The 23548-nt window shown below is 41.7% G+C and overlaps 1 long non-coding RNA gene across 3 annotated transcripts in view; it reads left to right on the top strand.

Moving 5' to 3' along the window:
* Positions 1-1590: 1590 nt before the first annotated feature.
* Positions 1591-23548, top strand: part of LOC123002260 (uncharacterized) — a 61566-nt gene continuing 39608 nt past the window's right edge. The window contains exon 1 of one of the 3 annotated variants that reach the window (XR_008956553.1): positions 1591-1761. This is a non-coding gene — a long non-coding RNA (uncharacterized LOC123002260). The remainder of the gene's footprint in view (positions 1762-23548) is intronic. The other 2 variants (XR_008956551.1, XR_008956552.1) reach the window with 2 other exon arrangements.

Below are 23548 nucleotides of genomic sequence, written 5' to 3'. Positions count from 1 at the left end.
GGTGCGAATGATGTTACATGTGTCTGAGCACATCGAGTGTCCTTAATGTGTCCAATAGGAGAACAGAGGTCGCCTGAGGCAGAGGCATTATTAGGTCAGGCTGAACGAGCAGTACTGAAAATGCACAGCGGGGCACGGGGAGGCCTGCCTAAAACATTTCTCAGGGCCTACTTATTTATATTAAAAAGCAAGCAGGTGGGACGCCTGGGTCGCTCAGTTGGTTAAGCATCTGCCTTTGGCTCAGGTCATGACCCCAGGTGCCTGGGATTGAGCCCCCAGTCTTACCCTTACCGCTCAGCAGGGAGTCTGCTTCTCCCTCTGCCCCTCCCCCCCCACGCCTATGCCCGCGCATGCTCTCTCTCTCTCAAATAAATAGAAACAGGAAAAACTCTGATCCACTCTGATTGTCCAATATGGATAATATACCAGATATACTAGATGGTTCCTTTGGTTTTAACTAAAATATAACATGTTAATCAGGATAGAGAGAAAATAGACCTTATCACCAGCTTTTGTCCCCCTCCTCCCATAATAATTCAAGACAAAGCAAAGGACCAATGAAGACCTCTAAGTGTGTTTTGATTTGGGACCAATGAGTGTGTTTCACACACCAAAGGAGTTTGTTTCTTGACCCTTTGGCATTCCAAAATTTGCATATGTCTGTACAATGCTAATTTCGGGAGGAGTTGCCTTTTATATGTGGTGTTTATGTTGAAGGGTATTTTTAACTTGTTGATTATCTATCATCTCGTGGCAAAAAAGTTCCTAATAATTTTAAAATAAGTATGTATTCTTGGCATTGAGTGGTACAATTCAGGAAGTTGTGCAAGGTACTGCCACCATTTCAATAGTGAAGTGTTTTGCATGTTCTAATGGCAACACTTAGTGAAAGTTACTTCTGGAAAACTAAGCTCCTGGATGAGCTATTTGCGAATCCCTGTCTGTCCTGCTGGCCAGGACCATTGTCTCAGTGGGTCAAGTTCTCAGTCCTTAGGTGACATTTGACCTCTCCCGCACACACTCAGCAGCCTCTGGGAGTGATCACCTGCGCCACTTAAATCCTTTCCTTTCCCTCCTCCTCCCCACCTCCTCCTCCTTCTCATCACCCATGTGATGTTTTTGTCCTCCTCTTCCCATTTTTACCCCATACCAAAGGCTTATGGTTCAATTCCCTTGATACAGGTTCATAAATTAATTTGCGTATGATGCAATTCCATGGTATTTGGCAAGTCACAATATTTTGGCTTCTATTTTCATTTTACTTGCACAGTTCAAGAAACACAGAATGTAGGGTTAAGATCAATGCATGTAACATTGATTATGTGCCTGCTTTTGCAGAGTAGGATGACCTTAAAAGGTATTTGATTTGGGACCTTGCCAAAAGCATACTTCTGATTCTCTAGGGTTAGCGAGGAGTGGAAATGTCAGGGCACCAGAAGTCAATGATCAGTCAAAGGGTTTTTCTACTGTCCGCTTTGTTTTCTGCCCCAAACCATGTTAAGCAATATCTAGATATTCCTCTCATTGGTTTGGGAGCATCGACAAATGAAATATTTCTTCACAAAATCTTGGAACAATCCCGAACTCTTATTTACTTGGGCAAAAGTGGATATAAAGGAATTCGCCTGCAACACACAGCCGGGCTCTATGACCCTGAGTGCATTTCTGTTCCGAAGGGCAGCAGTGTTCTACCCCCTACCGCCTCCTGGAGAATAGAAGATGTTGAAAAGACATTCAGCCCTAGCCCTCTTCCCTTTGGAGGTGTGTCTGCTGCACAGATTTTCTCTAATAACTACCCTAATTGGCAAAGGTGCACGTAGTTTATGTGACAGAAAAACTCTTACAGGCATTTTGCAAACATAACATATCCTTCCCTTGCTGCAATATTTGTCTTTTGGGAAATGACTTGCAGCGCCTGGTGGTAAGTTGCTTAAGAGTTATAGTCTGTTAATTCCATTTTTTTTCTCCCTAAGAGAGAGGGGGGAAGAAAACTGTCTGATGAATATCAGGGTCCCTAGGCTCATAGGGGGGCATTGGACCAACGGTCTCCCGGAACAGCAGTGTTTTACTCTAAAATAAAAAGATTGGCTTACCAGAGCTGGATCTTGACCGGAGTCCATGGCAATTTAGGGACCAGAGTCCGAACGGCATCTTTGGCCAGGCTGCAGGATTCTGGAGATCCCTCTAAAAAGAGGCCTCACTGTGTTTTTTATTGTATATACATTTCATCAGTTTTTCAAATGCTTCTCTGACTTTCTAAAATGATTTTCTGCAGCATTCTGGAAGCTAAGGTTTGTTTCTCAAATTATATTAAAATTAATTCTTTTTCTTTTCTTTTCTTTTTTTTTGAGAGAGAGAGAGTGCAGGTAGTGGGCAAGAGCAGAGGCAGAGAGAGAGAATCTCAGGAAGACCCACGCTCAGTGTGGGGCCTGACCGGGGGCTAGAGCCCATGACCCTGAGATCATGACCTGGCCGAAATCAAGAGTTGGATGCTTAACTGACTGATCCACCCAGGCGCCCCTGAAATTAATTCTTAATTGTATGCCATTGCCTAATCCCATCTTTCAGGATGGAATTTTTCAGAGCCCTGTGTATCTATCACCCAGTGCTGATAAGCATCCGCAGGTGGCCAGCCCTCTTCCTCTCTTATCCTGTACCTCCTGCCCCATCTCTGTTATAAAGCAAGTCCCAGACATCACATTAATTTATCGAAGGGAATGCTTAAGGACACAAAAATGCAGGGGCGCCTGGGTGGCTCAGTCAGTTGAGCATCTGCCTTCAGCTCGGGTCGTGATCCCAGGGTCCTGGGAGCGAGCCCCACACTGGGCTCCCTGCTCAGTGAGGAGTCTGCTTCTCCCTCTCCCTCTGCAGCTTCCCCTGCTTGTGCTCTCTCTCTCTCTCAAATAAATAAACAAAATCTTAAAAAAAAAAACAAAAATACACTTATGTGAATGAGAATTATGATCCCATGTTGCGTACATATTAACAGTATGTTGGAATTTTTGGAATGCACATTCATGTGTGCCATGTCATTTAATTCTTCCAGTAATCTTCGATGTGCAAATCTTTATTCCCATGTTGGAAATGAGAAAACCATGGCTTTGACAGAGATTGTCATTTCTACTCAGTTGCAACACACATGCGACAGAGATGGGGCTGTCAGATTCCAAGTCTTAGCCTCTTTCCAACACAACGCTACCACCTCACAGACAGGTGGTCGTGAATGAACTTCAGCCATATCCCTACGTGAGAGAGAGAAAGGGAATTTCAAGTGGTTCGTGCATTTTACAACCTAATCTTTCAGTAGTTTGGAGATTTTTGGAGCTCATCATCCTTAGATCGGTAATTGCGTTTAGTCCTGTGTTGTGTAATTGGACTATCAGGACCTTGTAGGAAATTACTCTTAGTAGGAACAAGGCACTAGGTTTGAATCACGTTAATATGTAACTAGCCCGTTTTCTGTCCTGGGGAAGCTGGTTCACTTCTCTGTGCTACAGATAGAATTGATATTCTGACAGTTCCTAAATGGGGTGTTTATGCGTTTATTTTGTGCTTAAACTTGCTATGTGTTCAGGGGATACCAAGATGAGCAAAGCGGATCCTGGCCTCAGGAAGCTTACAATCCAATGGGAGGGAAAAATAAATACATAAATATTTGTAATACTTGTCAAAATAATTATAGATAATTTAGAAGCTCAGAAGATAATAAAACTATTCCCTTTTTTTTAAAAAGATTTTATTTATTTATGTGACAGAGAGACAGCCAGCAAGAGGGGAACACAGCAGGGGAGTGGGAGAGGAAGAAGCAGGCTCATAGCGGAGGAGCCTGATGTGGGACTCGATCCCAGAACGCCAGGATCACGCCCTGAGCCGAAGGCAGATGCTCAACGACTGCGCTACCCAGGCGCCCTGAAAGGCAAATGTTAGTAACCTGGGCTATAGCTGATGAAGCTGAGGTCTGTATGTCTGGTGATTTGAGCATCTCGGGTGAAGGGAGTAGCCTCAGAGAAGCACTGAATGAGCTAGGGGTCTGGGAGGCAGAGAAACTTCTTGGGCTCAGGGATCAGGAAACAGTGAATGAAAAGGTCAAAATCCATAATGATGAGGAAAGACGCTGAGTGGATACATATTGTCACGTGAAAGAGGAACGTGGTTTCAATGGTGTCTACTGATCAGCGGAGTTCATATGGACACTCTGAATGATGATGTGATTATTTGGGGGGAGGCCATGGCCTTAGAATGCATGAAACTCTGATCATGCTTTTTATTTTCACCTATGGTTCTTTCTTTTTTTTTTCATTTTAGACTGCGGTCAGCTCTCTGCTATGAGCAATTTGCTAGCCGCTGAACTTAAGTTAAGACCTTATAAACCCCCTTGCGCGCCTGGGTGTCTCAGTCGTTAAGCGTCTGCCTTTGGCTCAGGTCATGATCCCAGCGTCCTGGGATCGAGCCCCACATTGGGCTCCCTGCTGAGTGGGAGCCTGCTTCTCCCTCTCCCACTCCCCTTGCTTGTGTTCCCTCTCTCGCTGTCTCTCTCCGTCAAATAAATAAACAAAATCTTTACAAGAAAAAAAAGACCTTATAAACCTCCTCTACAATTATATTACCTACAAAGAATAATTGGATAGTGAGTTAAGCCAACAGACACTTTTTGATTTCATATTATTTAACCATCTCTGTTCCAGGTGGCAGTGGCTTAAGCAATTTGTTTTTGTTATCCAGGTGTCTTTTTGTTTAATTAAATTTGATTGGTAGGTTTCCTAACTTAAAAATTAATCAAAATTAAGGCAGTGAAACTACTCTATAGTAGTGGGTCCATGTCATTATATATTTGTCAAAACCCATAGAATGTACAACACCAGGAGTGAACCCCAATGCAAACTATAAACTTTGAGGGATAACGATGTATCAATGGAGGTCCATTAACTGTAACAAATATAGCCCCCTGGTGTAGGATGCTGATTGTGGGGGAATGTATGCACGTGTGGGGGTAGGAAAATCTCAGTAGTTTCTGCTCAATTTTTCTGTGAACCTAAAATTGCTCTAAAAAATAAAGTCTATTAAAAAAATTAATGCAAGTAGAGAACCAACGAAAGCCAGAAGTCTTCGGTCTAGGGAATTTCATCCGGGGTTCAGAAATTGGTGGTAAAAGTGGGGCTACTATGTCATAGTGCAACTGGGGGCAGCAGGGAACCGGGATGCTTCCAGCCGTACCCAAGGGTGGCAAGAGGTTCCTCAGAACTAATAAATTCTCTTGTGGTGTGAGAAGAGTCAGCCAAGAAGAGCATGACAGGGGAGAGATCTTAGAGTCAGAAAGAATGTTATAGAATTCTGGAAGTGCGGCATCACTGTCCTGTTCCTTCCAGAATTGATGCAGAATGAACCCTCGCTTTCAAAAAAGCCCTGTAGTGATGTCTTCCCTTAAGAGTACATCTTGATTTTGTCATGAAAGTTGGCTCCTCGGCCATTTTTAATTTTTACTTTAAAGTTCAAAACGCAAACAAAAACATGTATATCTAATCTAATCTGTCAGATTCTGCCAAGCCTCTCTCACTATTTTGTTAAAAATCATGGCAGCTAAATGTCTATCTCTATCTCCAGACAGACAGATGTATAGATATATAGAGATATATATCTCTCTCTAGATATTTATCTCCCTGGCATAAATGTGCCCTTTTGCTCTTGCATGACTGTTTGACTAAGTACTCTCTACCATCACTTATTCTGTCTTCTCTAAACTCACTTGTTTTGAGTTTGCTTTTTTATTTTCACTGAATATTTTCTTTTGACTCTTAGTATTAAAAGCGATAACACACACACACACACAAATCTTGAAAAAAAGCAGTAACAAGAGTTGGGACCAAGTTTCTTTGGTATTACTATAGGGCTGGTTTCTGGCGGCCTCATGGTCCCTGATCTTGCATATCTTCCTTAGCCACAACATAGTTCCATTTGTTTAGAACCTGGTTCCTGGGTCAATCATTTTATTTCTTTAAAGAACTATACGACTTGCAATTGCAGGAAGGGACTAAGTGAGCCAGGAAATGAGGATGCCTGATCAATCCTTCAGTCACTTTCCCGGAGTGTTGGTGAAGTCAGCGAAATCTTCCTTGCATAATTCTTTTTTTTTTTTTTAAAGATTTTATTTATTTATTTGACAGAGACAGACAGCCAGCGAGAGAGGGAACACAAGCAGGGCGAGTGGGAGAGGAAGAAGCAGGCTCCCAGTGGAGGAGCCTGATGTGGGGCTCGATCCCGGAACACCGGGATCACACCCTGAGCCGAAGGCAGATGCTTAACGACTGCGCCACCTAGGCGCTCCTCCTTCCATAATTCTTATCAAAACTCTGGAGTTGCCCAGATCAATCTTAGGAAAAGAAAACTGGTATGATTCTGTTTGAGGGGGTAAAATAATTCAGGATCTTGGCATGCAGCTATTGTACTTCTGTACAATTACATTGTATGTTGAAATTTACTATCTCCTTGTTTTTTTAAAGATTTATTTTTTTGTTTTACAGTAGGAGACGAGGGGCAAAGGGAGAGAGAGTCTCAAACAGATTCCGTGCTGAGCTCGGGGCTCCACGTGGGGCTCTGCTATGGGGCTCAATCTCACAACCCTGAGATTAGGACCTGAGCCAAAACCCAGAGTCAGGCGCTTAACTGACTGCGCCACCCACGCACCCAAAATTTACTATGTCTTAAGAGAAATATGGCTTCAGAATTTTTTTCTTGCATCTCAATCTGCCAATCACAGAGAAATTCAGTAAATGCCTAAGAAACTAGGTCTGATCACCTTGAATTTCTTTTACTTCCACCATAATATTTTATTAATTTTTTTCCACGTGCCATAAAATGTATCAATGATGTCTATGTCTTGGCTGTTTTATATTGCAGAATCATATGATTTCTAACTGGCGCTCTCTTGTTAATCCATTGGCAAATATTTACCTCTATTCTGTCCAAATGGAACATCCTGAAATTACTTGATACCTCAAAATATTACATATTTCTTTGGCTATTTAAAAGATAATTACTGATCTTTAAAATTATTATCTATAATTTAATCTTTCAATTATTTTTACTTTTTAAGTCAGAAAGTAAAGCTACTTTCTTCAAAAAATAATTTTTTTAGGAAATCAGAGGTGTGCCCTATGATATATGAGTGTATATCAGTAAATGTTACCTAGCTCCCTCGGTAATTTGCAGGGGTAATGTACAACGCACTTCACAATCTTCCAAGAACGAGGCATTGGTCTTAGAACTAGAGAAAATTGCTGGATATCAAAGAGAGGGCTTCTGAGGTAGTTGATATAGCTGTGCCAAGAAGACCCAGCTAGCCATCCGTTCTATTGTTGGAGAACTGTGGCAAGAGTCTAGATTCCATCTTGATACAGGCCAGCAGAGAGAGTGATTTACAGTACATTCTAACAGAGCAGCATGGCACTGAGGAACGTCTTCAAAATCAGAAAGGCCAGTTTGGATTTGAAATTTCTTATCCTCTGGGGATAAGAGTTTCCTTCTTTATAAAGGAGCACGGCGATATCCTCCATGTAGGGCTGCCAGATGTTTACAGCTCACATGGGTCAAACACAGTCGCCAGCCCACAGGAAGTGAGAATTCACTGAGAAGGGTTGCCATCATTCCCTTCATTTCTGTGGCCCCGTTCTTCTGGGTTGCTCTTTCATTCTTGGAAAATCTCTCCTTGGGCTCTTCATCTTCTGCTCATGCCTTGAACATGAATGCTTTCCAGCTGCCTTCTGTTCTCTTTGTGCTTACTCTCTCCAGTAATCTCATCCAGAACCCTGACTTTTGCCCTAACCTCAGCAACTGCTTCCTAGCCTGAACCATTTTTCAGCATTTCTCCTGGGCTTCAAATCCAACTTGCTACTAGTAATTTCTGCTTGATTATCCCCCAGTTACCTCAGACTACACATGTCCGCAACTGAACTCGCCATCTTTCCCTTCACGCACTCTCTCGTTGCCTCTCCTACCTGGGTTAAAGTAGCACCATTCACTTATTCTCTGCAGCCAGAAAACTGAGGGTCATCTTTGAACATTCACTACCATTTTTATACCCAACTATGTCATCTATTCCTGTCAATATTGCCACATAAATATCTTTTCATCTCTACAGTCCTAGTCTGGGCCCCCATTCTTTTCCTACTATTAAGTAGCTTTCCCCATTTCAAGCATCAACCGTCTCCAGACTATTTTATACAAAGCCAAGAGAATAATTTTCTTTTTGATACTACTTTCTTTAAAAATTTTTATTTTATCCAAAATGTTTTATAAAAAGATCATAAAATGCAGATACATAAAAATAAGAAATAACTGCCTGTAATCCACTAGCCAGATGAAACCACTACTAAAATTTGGCATACATTCTCTCAGATTATTCAAACTTTTAAATAGTAGGCTGTGCTGTAAGGTCAAACCCTAGCAGGTTTTGATTCCTTGATATGGTGAGACTGAAAATAAACAGCTAATGAGGTGCCTGAGTGGCTCAGTTGATTAAACTTCTGGCTCTTGATTTTGGCTTAGGTCATGATCTGAGGCGCCTGGGACCCAGCCCTGCGTTGGGCTCCCTGCTCAGTAGGAAGTCAGCTTGCTTAAGACTCTCTCCCTGTCCCTCTGTCCCTTCCCCTGCTTGCTCACTCTCTCTCAGTGAAATAAATAAATAAATAAATAAATAAATAAATAAATATTAAAAAAAAAAAAGAAAAAAGAAAAGAAAGAGCTAGGATCTGCCGTCTGACCTGCACTGGGCCACGGATGGTCCCTACACTGTGCTGATATAACAGAGGCCGACCATTGGTTGGTGATCAATTTTCGATCGATTTCATTTTAAAGGACATATGGTCAAATCACATACGTTTGTTGAGGTTATAGTTTCTCCTGAAAGAAATAGATGTCATCCTAGGAGTGATCCATCCTGCAGCATGAAACTTGGACAGGAAGCTGAGTTGAGGTAAAAGGCTTTTTTCTAGGCCCCGAATCTCCAAGGAACTGTTGAAAAGGAAAAACAAAGCTGGGGGCATCACAATGCCGGATTTCGAGCTGTACTACAAAGCTGTGATCACAAAGACAGCATGGTACTGGCACAAAAACAGACACATAGACCAATGGAACAGAATAGAGAGCCCAGAAATGGACCCTCAGCTCTTTGGGTAACTAATATTTGATAAAGCAAGAAAAAACATCCGGTGGGAAAAAGACAGTCTCTTTAATAAATGGTGCTGGGAAAATTGGACAGCTACATGCAAAAGAATGAAACTTGACCACTCTCTCACACCATACACAAAAATAAACTCCAAATGGATGAAAGACCTCAATGTGAGACAGGAATCTATCAAAATTCTAGAGGAGAACATAGGCAACAACCTCTACGACATCGGCCAAAGCAACCTTTTTCATGACACATCCCCAAAGGCAAGAGAAACAAAAGATAAAATGAATTTATGGGACTTCATCAAGATTAAAAGTTTCTGCACAGCCAAGGAAACAGTCAGAAAAACTAAGAGGCAGCCCACGGAATGGGAGAATATATTTGCAAATGACACTACAGATAAAGGACTGGTATCCAAGATCTACAAAGAACTTCTCAAACTCAATACACGAGAAACAAATAAACAAATCAAAAAATGGGCAGAAGATATGAACAGACACTTTTCCAATGAAGACATACAAATGGCTAACAGACACATGAAAAAATGTTCAAAATCATTAGCCATCAAGGAAATTCAAATCAAAACCACACTGAGATACCACATTACGCCAGTTAGAATGGCAAAAATAGACAAGGCAAGAAACAACAATTGTTGGAGAGGATGTGGAGAAAGGGGATCCCTCCTACATTGTTGGTGGGAATGCAAGTTGGTACAGCCACTCTGGAAAACAGTGTGGAGGTCCCTTAAAAAGTTAAAAATTGAGCTACCCTATGATCCAACCATTGCACTACTGGGTATTTACCCCAAAGATACAGACGTAGTGAAGAGAAGGGCCATATGCACCCCAATGTTCATAGCAGCAATGTCCACAATAGCTAAATCGTGGAAGGAGCCGAGATGCCCTTCAACAGATGACTGGATTAAGAAGTTGTGGTCCATATATACAATGGAATATTACTCAGCTATCAGAAAGAACGAGTTCTCAACATTTGCTACAACATGGACAGCACTGGAGGAGATAATGCTAAGTGAAATAAGTCAAGCAGAGAAAGACAACTATCATATGATTTCTCTCATCTATGGAACATAAGAACTAGGATGATCAGTAGGGGAAGAAAGGGATAAAGAAAGGGGGGGTAATCAGAAGGGGGAATGAAACATGAGAGACTATGGACTATGAGAAACAAACTGAGGACTTCAGAGGGGAGGGGGGTGGGGGAATGGGATAGACCGGTGATGGGTAGTAAGGAGGGCACGTATTGCATGGTGCACTGGGTGTTATACACAACTAATGAATCATCGAGCCTTACATCGGAAACCGGGGATGTACTGTATGGTGACTAACATAATATAATAAAAAATCATTAAAAAAAAAAAAAAAAAGGCTTTTTTCTCTTTACTCCCAGAGTTCCCTTCATCTATACTCTGAGGATTTCAGGGCATTTCTGGTGAAGTAACAACAATGGCTACACCAGGGAAGCTGGGAGCAAACCCGCCTTATTAGAGCCCAAGGGTATGCCCTGGGCATGCGCAGTAGAAATTCTGTGGGTGGTGCTTCCTTCCCGGTACTCCCAAAACTACAGCGAGACTCAAAGTTTGCTCAGCTATGGGGGAAACAAGGGAAAGGGTCCGTTTGATACTCGAGACAAAATTAAATGACTAAATACGTGCAACTAGAAAGGCTAGACAGAGCTAAGATACCCAGGAAGCAGATGTTGTCGAAATCTGTTCAGTGCTCAGTGACTTGAAGTCAGCCGTCATTGAAGGCGAGTACCTTGTGGCCCACAACTGGCCCCTTTTCAGCACTGATGGGTCTTGATTTACTTGCATTCCGTGTTTTATAATTCTGTGTGTGGAAATAATTGAATGACCTTTGAAAGGTAAAATCTTCTCTAGGTGTTTGATTTTCAACTAGGTAACAATCCTTAGAGGAAACAAACCTTCATAAACCATAGGTGGCCATGTTGCTTTGATTTCAATGAAAGTCACAGGTTTTGACTGGGGACAGTTTCGGTGGTTAACAGCCTCCCCCCCACCCCCACTTCCCGCCGAGATATTTCAATGTCGCCCTGGGTGGTGACGCTGCTTTGGCACTTGCTGTATGATCCATTATCTTGTGTAGGAACTTGCAGCTCTCCAATTTAAATGTATCTTGTTAATGCTTCCTTGTTCTACTCTTGGAAAGTAGGTCTGAGATTTCCCCAGTCTCAAAAGGCATTTTTATGTACCAATTATTTTACTCTAATATCTTTGAAGACGGCAATTAACATAGTATATTTAAATAGCTAAGTTAAAAAAAATAAAAAGCTAAGTTTTTCCTCTGCATATCCTGGCCTCTGAAATGTCACGGATCATGTGTATTGCCTGCTATTTGGATCATGGGGGAGGAGGTGTTTCAAATTAAAGTAAAAACAAATTCAGCCTTTCCATTCCTAAAGTTAGCTGTATTTTATCGTTGTAGAACAGATTCAAGTGGGAATCTGCTTCTGTAAGTTACCTTTAGTTTCTTAAGAATCCTCTTCTCACAGAGTTAAGCTAAGAATCTTTTCAGCCTTTTTCTAAATATTTGCATTTATGGATAGGAAATGGAAATATTTTTCATTTTTATAGCACCAAGAATATGTCCAAACTTTTTATAATGGAATAAAATAGACCAAGATAATGTCTGTTTTATAAATTGTTGTTCAATTAGAAATGGTTTTATGCTAATTGAATTAAATGTACGCTAATGTTTAAAGATTTGTGTACTCCAATATTTAAATACTTGTTTTCTTCTAAGGCCCAGGATAGTGGGTTGCTTATACCACTAGATCTCCAACTTTAGTTGTACCCTGATTGTCTGGAAAATCCTGAGTCCTCTCCTGAGCATCTGAATCTGTAGATCTTAGGAGGACCAATAATTCACCTTTCTAACAAATTTTTAGGTGATGCTGATGCTTCTGGCCTAGGGAACCCCACTTGGAAAACCACTGGTTTAAGCATTCAGAGGGATGCTTTTCATAGAGCTTGTCTGGGTACTGGAATGTTTCTGGGGCTGATAGACACGGACAGGGACTTCTCACAGGTGTTCCAAATCTAAACCCTTTGGTCTACATCTCCATTTAATTTCACGATCTTTGGAATTCTGGCCCTGAGGATGGGAAGAGGGCTGATGCCATTAGCTCCCCCCAAATCAGCTATGGGAGAGTAGGCAGGAGAAGCATGTATTAATTTAGGTTTGCACAAGTTGAGTTGGACGTCTGGGTAGAAGTGTACGAAAGGCAAGTAGAAATTAGGGACCAGCACTCAGGAGCAAGAACAGGGCTGTAGAGAGAAGGAAACGAATAACTTACTGATGACCTAGGGGTTGATGCTTTCACTGCCTTGTTTCATTTAATCCCCACACGTCTCCTGAGGGTAGTCAAAAAGTATTCTTATTTTTTATCAATGGGGAAGGAAACTGAGATTTGGATATTAAGTAACCTGTAATTACTTGTCTAGGACCCAAAACTGAACCCCGGTTGGTCTGTTTCTAAACTCTCTATTATATTTGTGGATGAGAGAGTTTGAGAAGGGAAGGTAGGCTTTTGTGTCCTATCCTACAAAGGGATCAGGTAGCAAGAAGGCTGAGAAAGGTCATTTAGAGTTGCTGTCTGAAAAGAAAGCCTTTAGCATTTTGGTTGATGGTATAAGTCCCTCGACTACAGAGGGCAAGGAAGAAGCGGCAGTGAGTGAAGTATTTGCTGATCGAAGATTGGTTTTAAAAGGAAAAAGACAGGTGGATGATACTTTGAAGATTAGGGTCTTCCCTAATGTAGGCACCTGTTCAGGACCAAATGTTCGTGTCCCACCCAAGTTCATAAGCTGTGGTCCTAACCCCCAATGTGATGATATTTGGAGGTGGGCCACCTTTGGAAGGTAATTAGGTTCTGATTCAGTTATGGATATGGCACCTCCATGATGGGATTGGTGCCCTCATAAGAAGAGGAAGAGACAGATGTCTATTTCTCCATGTGTACGCACCCAGAAAAGGCCATGTGAGCACACGATAAGAAGGTGGCCGTCTGCGAGCCCTGAGAAAGACCCTCAGCAGAACTGGACTGTCCTGACACCCTATCCTTAGACTTCTGGCTTCCAGAAGGGTAAGGAAGTAAATGTTGTTTAAGCCCCCCGGACTATAGTATCCTATTAGAGCAGCCCAAGCGAAGACAGCGCCCAGGAAAATTGGTGCGTTGTTTGTGCAGGCATGGTCCATTAAAAGGTTGCTCTGAGGGTTTTGAATAGATGAAATTGGTGTCTCTTGATGTCTGTTCCCTTCCCTACTTCTGCTGGAACACTTTCAAACAAGCAGGGTATTCCAGTCTCGTAGCGTTCTCCTGCCAAATATGCTTAATTATGTAACTGGGTGAGGTGTGCGTTGCCTCTTACATAAGAACCGGTTTTTCTGTCCTTCATCAAGCTAGATCGGGCTACCTCTTCGCTCGTGCGCCTGTGATATGTGAGGTGGCAAAGGCGGTGTTAAAAGCATTCCTTGAATGGCTTTCACTCTTAGTTGGGGCGTCGGTGCTGAGGAGCTCAAGTTCTTAACACTTAACACTAAAGAAATCAACTGTATTAGATTTAGGTCTCTGAAGTGTTTAGAGAGCTACCCAAAATAAATGAAATATCAAGTTTTTGATTCATATGGGTCAGTCCCTTCATAGGCAAGATAGCATAAAATGGTATTTCCTTTCTGCTCTGAACTCGTTTTATCTTTTGATTTTGAAGTTACAGTGGAGATGACTTATAAATGACTACAGATTTTTTCTTCTACAGCATGACTAAAAAGATTCATAGTTGATTTATTATTGATCTCCTGAATATGTAACAGGTAGAGCCAAGAGAATGAAAAGCATATTAAACATGAAGCTAGTGGGGCCGAACTTCTTTTTCGACCAGACAGAATATAAAATGACTAATACATCACCAGGATACTAATTAGTATCTAAGAGAAAATGATACCACTGATATCACATAATTTCTATGAATTGGAATACGTTTTGGAAATGATTTATGGGTTTTTCTTTTGTCTGGAGAATATTGTAGCTGAGGTTTTTAAAGGGCTAGGAATTCTCCCTGAGGGTCAACTTGAAGACTGTGTGAAGCTTTACCAACTTGAGGTCTCAAGAGTAGACAGACACTCAAATTTCCCCCAAAGTCAGCCCGGTGTGTGGGTGAAATTTAATAGCTATCCACACAAGATTAGAGAAACATCAGCAGCTTCTGAGACAGATAGAGTTAGAGATAGATAAAGATATAGTTTTTTACAGGCCAATGGTGGCACTATCCTTCTTCTAAATCACCTGGAACAAAAAGGATATATAAAACCATAACCTTTTTGTGTCCCATCTGTAAAATGGGGATAATAGTAGTACCCACTTTATAGAGTTGTTATGAAGATTAACTATCAATGCATGTAAAGCCCTCAGAACCATACCCACCATAGAGTAAGCCCCCAGTTAAAGTATTTACTACCTGGAAGGGAAGATGGAATAAGTTCTCTTCCCACGGCTGTCAGCAAAGAGTAAAAAACAAAACAAAAAACAAAAAACAAAAACGGGGGGCAGGAGGGAGAAAGGTAGAGACAACTCGGCCAGGTAAGTTCAGCAGTGAAGGGGCAGATTGGAGAACACTGGTGCAGATGAGGCCACCCGTGATGTGAGGGGCACATCACAACAGATCTATCTGGCTTGCTTGGGAGGGCACTTCTTGTGGGGACAGTGTCTCCCAGTGGGTGGCCCGGGTAGGCAGGGACAACGCTCTTAATTCCCTTTCCTTGAACTAGGCATTTGCTTTTGGATTATTGTCATCTCTGAGCACAAGCTCCAACCTGAGCAGCCTTTGAAGGAAGCTACTTTCTCCCATTCAAGACTCAGGGTTCACTTCGAAGTAGAAGGGACTCTACTTCTTTCTCATGCTCTCAACCCTTGCCTACGTTTGGGAAGACAGCATGTTGTTTGCGTCTTTAACATGTATGGACAGATCCTTTCCTGAACGGACCTCTCTAATCAAAGAATCACAAAGCCTCCTCCAGATATATATTTAGAAATGTTGCCATGGTCACTGTTTCCTGTTTGGGCGTCTGTCATCTGCCTACTGCAGCCTGCAGGTGAGACTCTTCCAACAGCTCATCATATATTTTTGTGCCAGAACCATCGTGGCGGGGCGGGGGGGGGAGAACTTGGGAAGAATCCCTTGTCGCCATCACCAGTCTTGCTAATTGCTTTACAATTTTACTGTAATTGGGCAAGTCCCTGGGCCTCCCTGGACCTCCATTCCCTCCTTATGTAAAATGAGGGTGTGGGTGAACCTCTAAACTCCTTCAAGGTGTGATGTCACATTTGATACACATGATCCTAGTCACGAAGAAGATAACTAACTCTAGGGCTGCGAACGTATTTCTCACATACCGATCACAAAGGCAATTCGACAGCAATCCCTTCCACTCAATACAATCTCAAGGAGATTGGATCTAGTGACCCGGAAGCCACTGTTACAGCTGACTTCCCCTTGGGCTCCATGCCGTCTAGCCCGACCTATCCCCACCCTCACTTTACTTGAAGCAGGCTTTGCTGTTATTTACTTCTTGGAGGCTCCCAAAGTTCAAGCCAGTTCATCAGAAAGATTCCTGGGGGGTGCCTGGGTAGCGCAGTCGTTAAGCGTCTGCCTTCGGCTCAGGGCATGATCCCGGCGTCCCGGGATCAAGCCCCACATCGGGCTCCTCCGCTGGGAGCCTGCTTCTTCCTCTCCCACTCCCCCTGCTGTGTTCCCTCTCTCACTGGCTGTCTCTCTGTCACATAAATAAATAAAATCTTAAAAAAAAAAAAGAAAGATTCCTGGGCTCACAAGACTTCATGGAAGTGAGAGGTTTTAATCCCAGCCTGGGCAGGATCAGACTGACAGGGGTAAGACTGGTCTGAGTATTGTCTGGGATTCTCCTGTCATTGTTCATTGAGGATGTAGGAACTGTCCCACCATACTTTGAATAGGGTCATTTTCCAGGCATGATCATGACAGCATTTCTCTAGGTGGCTAGCAATCGTGGAGAGAGGACATGCAAAGAAAGTTACTAATATGGACTATGAGGTGGCTGTGAAATTGAAGAATTGGATTTTTTATGTATTCTAGGGATGACAAAACAATCGCCCAAGAAAGAGTAATGCTGACTCCGTCAATGACTGGGAAACTCCGGGGTGAGCATTAATGAGCCCACGGATATTACGTCAAAGATGAGATTTGTTCCCTGTATATTTCTAGCATCCAGCCATGTAAGTGTACAGATAATCTACACACGCAGAACGCAAACTTGAATGTTCGGATCAAAGCTTTTGTAAATTATTTCGTAAACTTCTCGGGGGTAGGATTGTCTAATACATGTTGTCTTAGCCTAAGTACCTGAGTTCATTACACTCAAAAGAGAGGTTTAGCTGCTTTAGATGTTTGTTGAGATGAAGAGAGGAGACACCTATATACATAGATAAATTGCATGGTGTGTTCGATAATATTTTAAGTGAAAATGTGGCCCTCTTGTCTGTGAGAGAAGCTCATAGGTACTCTCGAGCAAATGACTTCTTCAGAATGTTCTATTTTCATTTTATCATTCTGGTTTGGGGACCTTGAAGATTTAAGTCATATCAGAATGCACAAAGCAAGAAATTTTCTTAGTACAGTTAATATCTCCCGCCCCCCACCCCATTTATTAGGCTTGAATGCTGTCAGGGAGCTTTAATGGGGATGCTGAAATCTAAAATATTTTTTGAAACAGGTAAAATGATTTAATACTAAGGGTTCATTTACTAATAAGCCAGGCTGTTGCACATAGACCTCCTTCGTTTTTTCCCGAGAGCTTCTCAAGGCCCAGCAGTCCACACCCACTCATTCGGCATGGTTCAGAAATTGTTTCAAGGCTTCATCTGAAAGACTGAGGGTGTTCACATCCTTTTTTAGTTACTTTTTTATATGCTATAAACTATTGTAGACCTGTAAAAAGTATAGATGGCAGTATAATTAATACTCATTGTACTGGTCACCTGGTTTAAGAAGATCACAAACATAATTGAGGTCCCCATGAATCCCTGTCAAAAGTTTTCATACTTTTACTATATACATATGTAGCCTTAAAATTCTGCTCTTTTTGGCATATCTCTAAATCTATAGGTACCATGCTCCATATGCCTTTCTTTAAGAGCTTTTTTTGTTCATCTATATATTTTTGACATTTAACCATGTTGGCATATGTAAGTTCTATTTTGCTCACTTTCACTGACGTTTGGTATTTTATTAGGTGACTAGACCAAAACTTTTTTCATCTGTTCTCCTGCTGTTTGATTGCTTCAAATTTTTCTCAGTTTTGAAAGATAATCATGTTAAACATTCTTTAACATTTCTCCATATCTCTTATGGAAGAATCTCTTTGGGGATAAATATGTAAGAGCAGAACTGCTGGGACCTAAGGTACGCACATCTTTATCAAGACTAACTAGGACCAGAGTTCTTTAAAGAGGTTATGCCCATTTACAGTTTTCCCGAAGAGTGTCACTACTGCTCTGCATTTTTGCTGACACTTACCAGAATTTTTTTCTTGACCCCAATATTCCTTATTGTTTAATGGGCATTTCCCTGATTGCTCCTAAGGTTGAGCAGCTTTTGTTATATTTATTGGCCAATCACGTTTCCTGTTGTGAGAATTATGTCGTTACATTGTTTTGCTCATTTTAAAAAATTGTTTATCTTCTTAGTGAATTACAGGAGTTCTTTACAATATTTGGTCACTAATATATTTTCTCCCAGTCTGTGTTCTTTTTATTTTTAAGTGTTATCTTTTAATGAGCAAATAATTTGCTAATTATTTAAAAAGTTTTTCTCTTTAATAAAGCTTTTCATACCCTGGGATTGTAAAGCTATTTCCCTCAATTTTGTTTCATAAACATTTTAAAGTATTCCCCTCCCCGCATTTAGCTTTAATTTCTCTTGTAAATCATGTGGGATAGGGATCTAATTTTATTTTTTCATGTAAATAACCAATTATTCTAGTAGAATTTTTTCGAGAGAGAATGAGAGAGAGAGAGAGAAAATGAGTGGGGGGAGGGGCAGAGGGAGAGAGAATCCTAAGCAGGCTCCATGCCCAGCATAGAACCTGATGCTGGGCTTGATCTCACGACCCTGAGATCATGACCCGAGCAGAAATCAAGAGCAGACGCTTAACTGACTGAGCCACCCAGGCGTCCCTCAAGTAGAACTTATTGAATGGAATTGTCTATGCTAGGAATAGGTGAATTTTTATTAATCCTATTTGGGTTTGTTTTGCTTCTTGAAACTAAGGGATCAGATTACTATCAATTTTGGGAAAACAGAAGACATTATCTCTTTGGATATTTTCTTTCCTGCATTCTATTTATTTTCTTTTTCTGGAACTCATATTAGAACTATGTGTGAACGTCTGTCTTCCATGCTACTTGACCTCTTTTTCCTGTTTTTCACATCCTTGATTCCCTGTCTTGCCTTCTGCGCAATTTCCTCTGAGTTAAGTTCTTACTAATTTTTCTTCAGCTGTGTCTAATGTGCTGCTTAACATTTCTAAGTTTTCATTTCAATGATTCTATTTTTCACTTGTATAACTCATAGTTTAGTCTTTTTCTATCTCATCTTTTTCAATAGTGTTGTTTTTTCATGTGTTCAGTTTCTCTTTTGCCTTTATTTTGGCCTACTCGTTTCATGGCTCTGAGACTTTTGTTATTTGAAGTTCTTCCATTATGTGTTGACTTCAGGTTGGTTCTTCAGTAGGGTTTCTTTGATTATTTGTAAATTTTGGATTGTGAAATCATCTCAAGTGGGACTTACTGGTGGGAATCTTGCACAACCTCCAGGGCAATTTTTAATCTCCTCCTGCACAGGGTATTTCTAGCTTGGTTTATTTGGTACCTTTTTTGGTTGGTTCAGACATCTCTAGACAATGGAACAGGTGCGTGAGTGAGTATACATTTTGGGGGGAGATAATTATTTTTTTCCACCCAAAGCCTAGGCCAAGATGAACAGTCTTCTTTTCTTGTGTGGCTTTTTTTTTCTTTTCTCCAGTCTACCTTTTATAGAGGGGTAAAACCTTCTGGAACCTCTCTTGATTCAGGTTGCTCAGTTCTACCTCCCTTTCCTCAGAAAGGCTCCAGACATTTTCTGTTACTCCTGTGGTGATTGAGAACCTCAAGTTCTGGTTGCAAAAACATGTAAAACCCTGTAGAACTGTTTAGTGTTATCAGCCTTTTCTTACCTTTCTAGTTTAAGTGTTTCCATCGTTTTTGGCCACTGTAGAGTTCTCTTGCATAATTCTTTCGTTTTATAGCAGGAGCATTTCCACTCCCAAACTGCCAGGAAGAGAAGTCTGTTTACTTACCTTTTAAAGCTTAAGTTATTTAGATAACAGTCTTGGGTTAGGGTGAAAGTGATGTAAGCACCGATAGAGCCAAACCATCACAGAGTGTAATATGAATGTGTTCACCTTAATAATTGGTGTTGTGATGTTACCTGCATTAAACTGTATCTTCGGGAAAATAACTCGCTCTCGACTGCAAATGTTTTTATTCTTTCAATACCAGTTCGTTGCTACTAAGTGTCTGTGATCTGTATGACAGTGTGAGATGTGCCTCAGATTTCAGTGTATTGACTATTGCCCTATTTCTCTCTTGGCCAAGAGATACACAAAGCCCTGTGTGAATTGGAAAAATGACAACCGACGTAATGCAGATCTTCTCTAAGAAAAATGTCTCCTTAAAACAAAACGAAAAGAAATTAAGTGGTGCTGGAATCTTGACAATGTTGTCATGAACGGCTGCCAATTAAAAGCAATTAGCCCCATTGTTCTTTATTCACTGGACATGCAGCTTAATGGCGCTCAAAGGGCTCACAGTCTGAATGTGATCTGATCTCTTTTTACAAGTAATTATGACTCAAGGGAAGGCTCAGTAGATATATCTACAATTATACATACGTGTATGGCCATTTTGTTCCCTTAGAAACAGTATCCTGTTATTTGTACCGATTTTCTAGAAAATTAACTTTTCCAGTTGGGGAAGCTTGGTTTACTTGGCAAGAGGATGCATAAAAGCACCCATTTACATTTACTGATTTGGCAGAGACATAAAGAGTATGGTGAGTAATGCCTTTCATTTAAGTATACCTCTCCTGAAAGATTGCTGCAAGGGGTTTTGAAACGAAGTGCTCTTTTGAGAAAAAAATAACCAAAACTTAAAAAAATAATTTTATTATTATATTAATAAACCGTCTTTATTATTATTTTATCTTATGGCTATACCAGAAAGTTCCTCTGCCCTTAAATGGCTATGGGACCTCTAGGTATAAGGATCAAGTAATAATAACTATTTCTTTCTTTTTAAAAAGATTTTATTTATTTATTGGACAGAGAGAGAGACAGCAAGAGAGGGAACACAGCAGGGGCAGAGGGAGAGGGAGAAGCAGGCTCCCCGTTGAGCAAGGAGCCCAATGCGGGGCTTGATCCCAGGACGCTGGGATCGTGACCTGAGCCGAAGGCAAATGCTTAATAGCTGAGCCACCCACGTGCCCCAACAATAACTATTTCTTGGGGCAAAAGAGATCTTAGGAAGTCTGTTCCAAGGTCATTGTGACCTTAAAGCAAGCCAGAGAACAGGCAAGCTCCACATTGCTCTTCCCATGGCCTTAAGCTCTCGTGAAGTGGCTCTGAAACCACAAATGGCATCCCCTGAGTGTGACGACAGAAGGGCGAATATCCATTAATGCATCGTCATGGCTTCTTTGACATCTCTCTCACCAATGCCTGAGAGGTCCATGGGATCCCAACAGCCAATGGTGATAGAAAAGTCTGTGGGACCACTTCGCTTCTCTCATAGTTGAGTTGAGGAACAGGACAGCAAAGCCGCCAGGTTCCCTAGGAATAAATTTGTGATTTCTTTGACTCCATAAATCTTCAATGAATGAATGCTGAATTTAAAAACACTTAATCAGGGGTGCCTGGGTGGCTCAGTTGTTAAGCATCTGCCTTCGGCTCAGGGTGTGATCCCGGAGTCCTGGGATCGAGTCCTGCATCGGGCTCCTCTGCTGAGAGCCTACTTCTCCCTCTCCCACTCTCCCTGCTTGTGTTCCCTCTCTCATTGGCTGTCTCTCTCTCTGTCAAATAAATAAATAAAATCTTTAAAACAAAACAAAACAAAACACTTAATCAGAGTCTACCAGGTGCTTGGGTTAAGTCACAGAGGCAATTAAAAAATAGCTCCTGCCCTGAAGGAATCCGCAGGGTGGTGCTGGAGGTCCGTACAATAGACGAGTGTCACATGGATGGAGTCGGGGCACAGATCCAAGTGTGGGAACGTGGGGGAGAGGGTCAGGAAGGGATCCTGGATGAGTGACCTCTGACTTGAGTAAAGAGGGAATTGCAGTGTGTAGCTAAGGCTATGATGAGAATCATAAGGCAATAAATAAGTATATCAAATCAACACTGTGTATACCTTAAACTTACGCAGTGTTATATGTTGATTTTACCTCCATTAAAAACAAAAGAAGGGAATTGCATGTGCGTTAGCCAAGTGAAGTGTTCTCAATCATAAAAGAAAGCAAAACTTAGGGATACAACAGGCATGGCTATCTTTCGTAATAAACTGTTCCATTTAATTATCCTGGTTTTTGTTTAATTTTTTAAAAAGATTTTAGTTTTTAAGTAAACTCTACACTCAACGTGGGGCTCGAACCCACAACCTCGAGATCAAGAGTCACATGCTCCACCAACTGATCCAGCCAGGTGCCCCGGTTTAATTCTTATTCCCTTGATAACACAGCCACTCCTATTATGTACAGTGTTATTTTTATTTTTTCTTTAATTTTTAAAAAGATTTTATTTATTTATTTGAGAGAGAGAGAGAGAGAGAACAAGCAGGTGGAGGGGGAGAGAGAGAGGGAGAAACAGACTCATCACCCAGCAGGGAACCCTATGTGGGGCTCGATCCCAGAACCCTGACCCGAAGGCAGACGCTTAACCGACTGAGCCACCCCGGCGCCCCACACTGTTATTTTTAGAAGCAAAAGCATCTCACCTTCTGAATAACTTAGATGTTGTAGATCACAATGGACACCTCGTGAGTGGCCTCCCTCACCCACGCCTGGCCTGGGCCTGACTTGCCAGGAAGAGATGCCGTGAGGGTGACAACGGGCATTTCCTGTGCTCCGGAAGCCCACCAACTGGGAGAGGCTCAGAGAGGCCATAGCCTGATTTTCAGCATGGGCTCAGCACGAAACCAAATGCACCTTCTAACTGCCATGATTAGAGCGAAAACTTTGAGCATTCGTTTTGGGCTCCGTGCTGGTGGGCAGCGGAATGCAAACCGGGGACTGAAATGAAGAAAGGTAGCTTTAGGATGCAGGCCTGGCAGATAGGTGGCAACACTCAGAGATTCCCAGGACAAAGCGTTCTCCATCCCTGTGCCAACGAACTGACAACTTCCTACAAGAAATTTAGGAAATTGTTGGTGTTAGTATTGAAAGGAAACAACTTATTTCAACACGAATTCACTGAGCGCTAACTTTTGGACAGTTGCTATAATCAACGCTGGGTTTAGGATGGTGAAAAAAGACATTTCTGCCTCGAGTTGCTCACAACGTGGACAGACCCTTAAACAGGTAACCATAATGCAGTCGATGAGGGAGCAGAAGACAAGCTGAGGACAAAGCAGAATCTGACACCCCCCAACCCTCCCCCCCAGATGGGATGTATGTGACATTACTCAGGCACTCCTGGCTGCCCCAAAGCTAAGAAAAGGAAAAACAAAGAGTTAACTTATGGAGATCACAATCCTGCAAGACCCGAGTTTCCCTCGGTTAGCGATCTACAAGAACAAAGCCTTTCTATCAATATCCTAGCTTCCAGAAGGAAATGTGGATACAATTAAATGTCCTTACAACCTGCAGTGCACTGTCAGATACTTTTTTTTTTAATAATTATTTTTTATTATGTTATGTTAGTCAACCTACAGTACATCCCAAGTTTTTGATGTAAAGTTCCATGATTCATTACTTGCGTATAACACCCAGTGCACCATGCAATACGTGCCCTCCTTACTACCCATCACCAGTCTATCCCATTCCCCCACCCCCCTCTCCCCTAAAGCCCTCAGTTTGTTTCCCAGAGTCCATAGTCTCTCATGGTCCATTGACAGATACTTGAAGCAGGCAGAGTGTAATGTTCCTCCAGGAAGTTCCCAACTATCTTCATGTGAATGCCTTGCTAGAGGGAACAAAACCTTAGCTTTACAATGGCAAGGCCTCCGGTATCCGTGAGTCTTCTTTAACATATGAAAATCCTTTTGAAACCTCCCTTATGCTTA

This window comes from Ursus arctos, unplaced genomic scaffold (assembly GCF_023065955.2).
Source record: "Ursus arctos isolate Adak ecotype North America unplaced genomic scaffold, UrsArc2.0 scaffold_30, whole genome shotgun sequence".
NCBI classification, from domain to species: Eukaryota; Metazoa; Chordata; class Mammalia; order Carnivora; family Ursidae; genus Ursus; species Ursus arctos.
The sequence above is the reverse complement of the archived record's forward strand: the minus strand, read 5'-3'. Positions and strand labels throughout refer to the sequence as shown.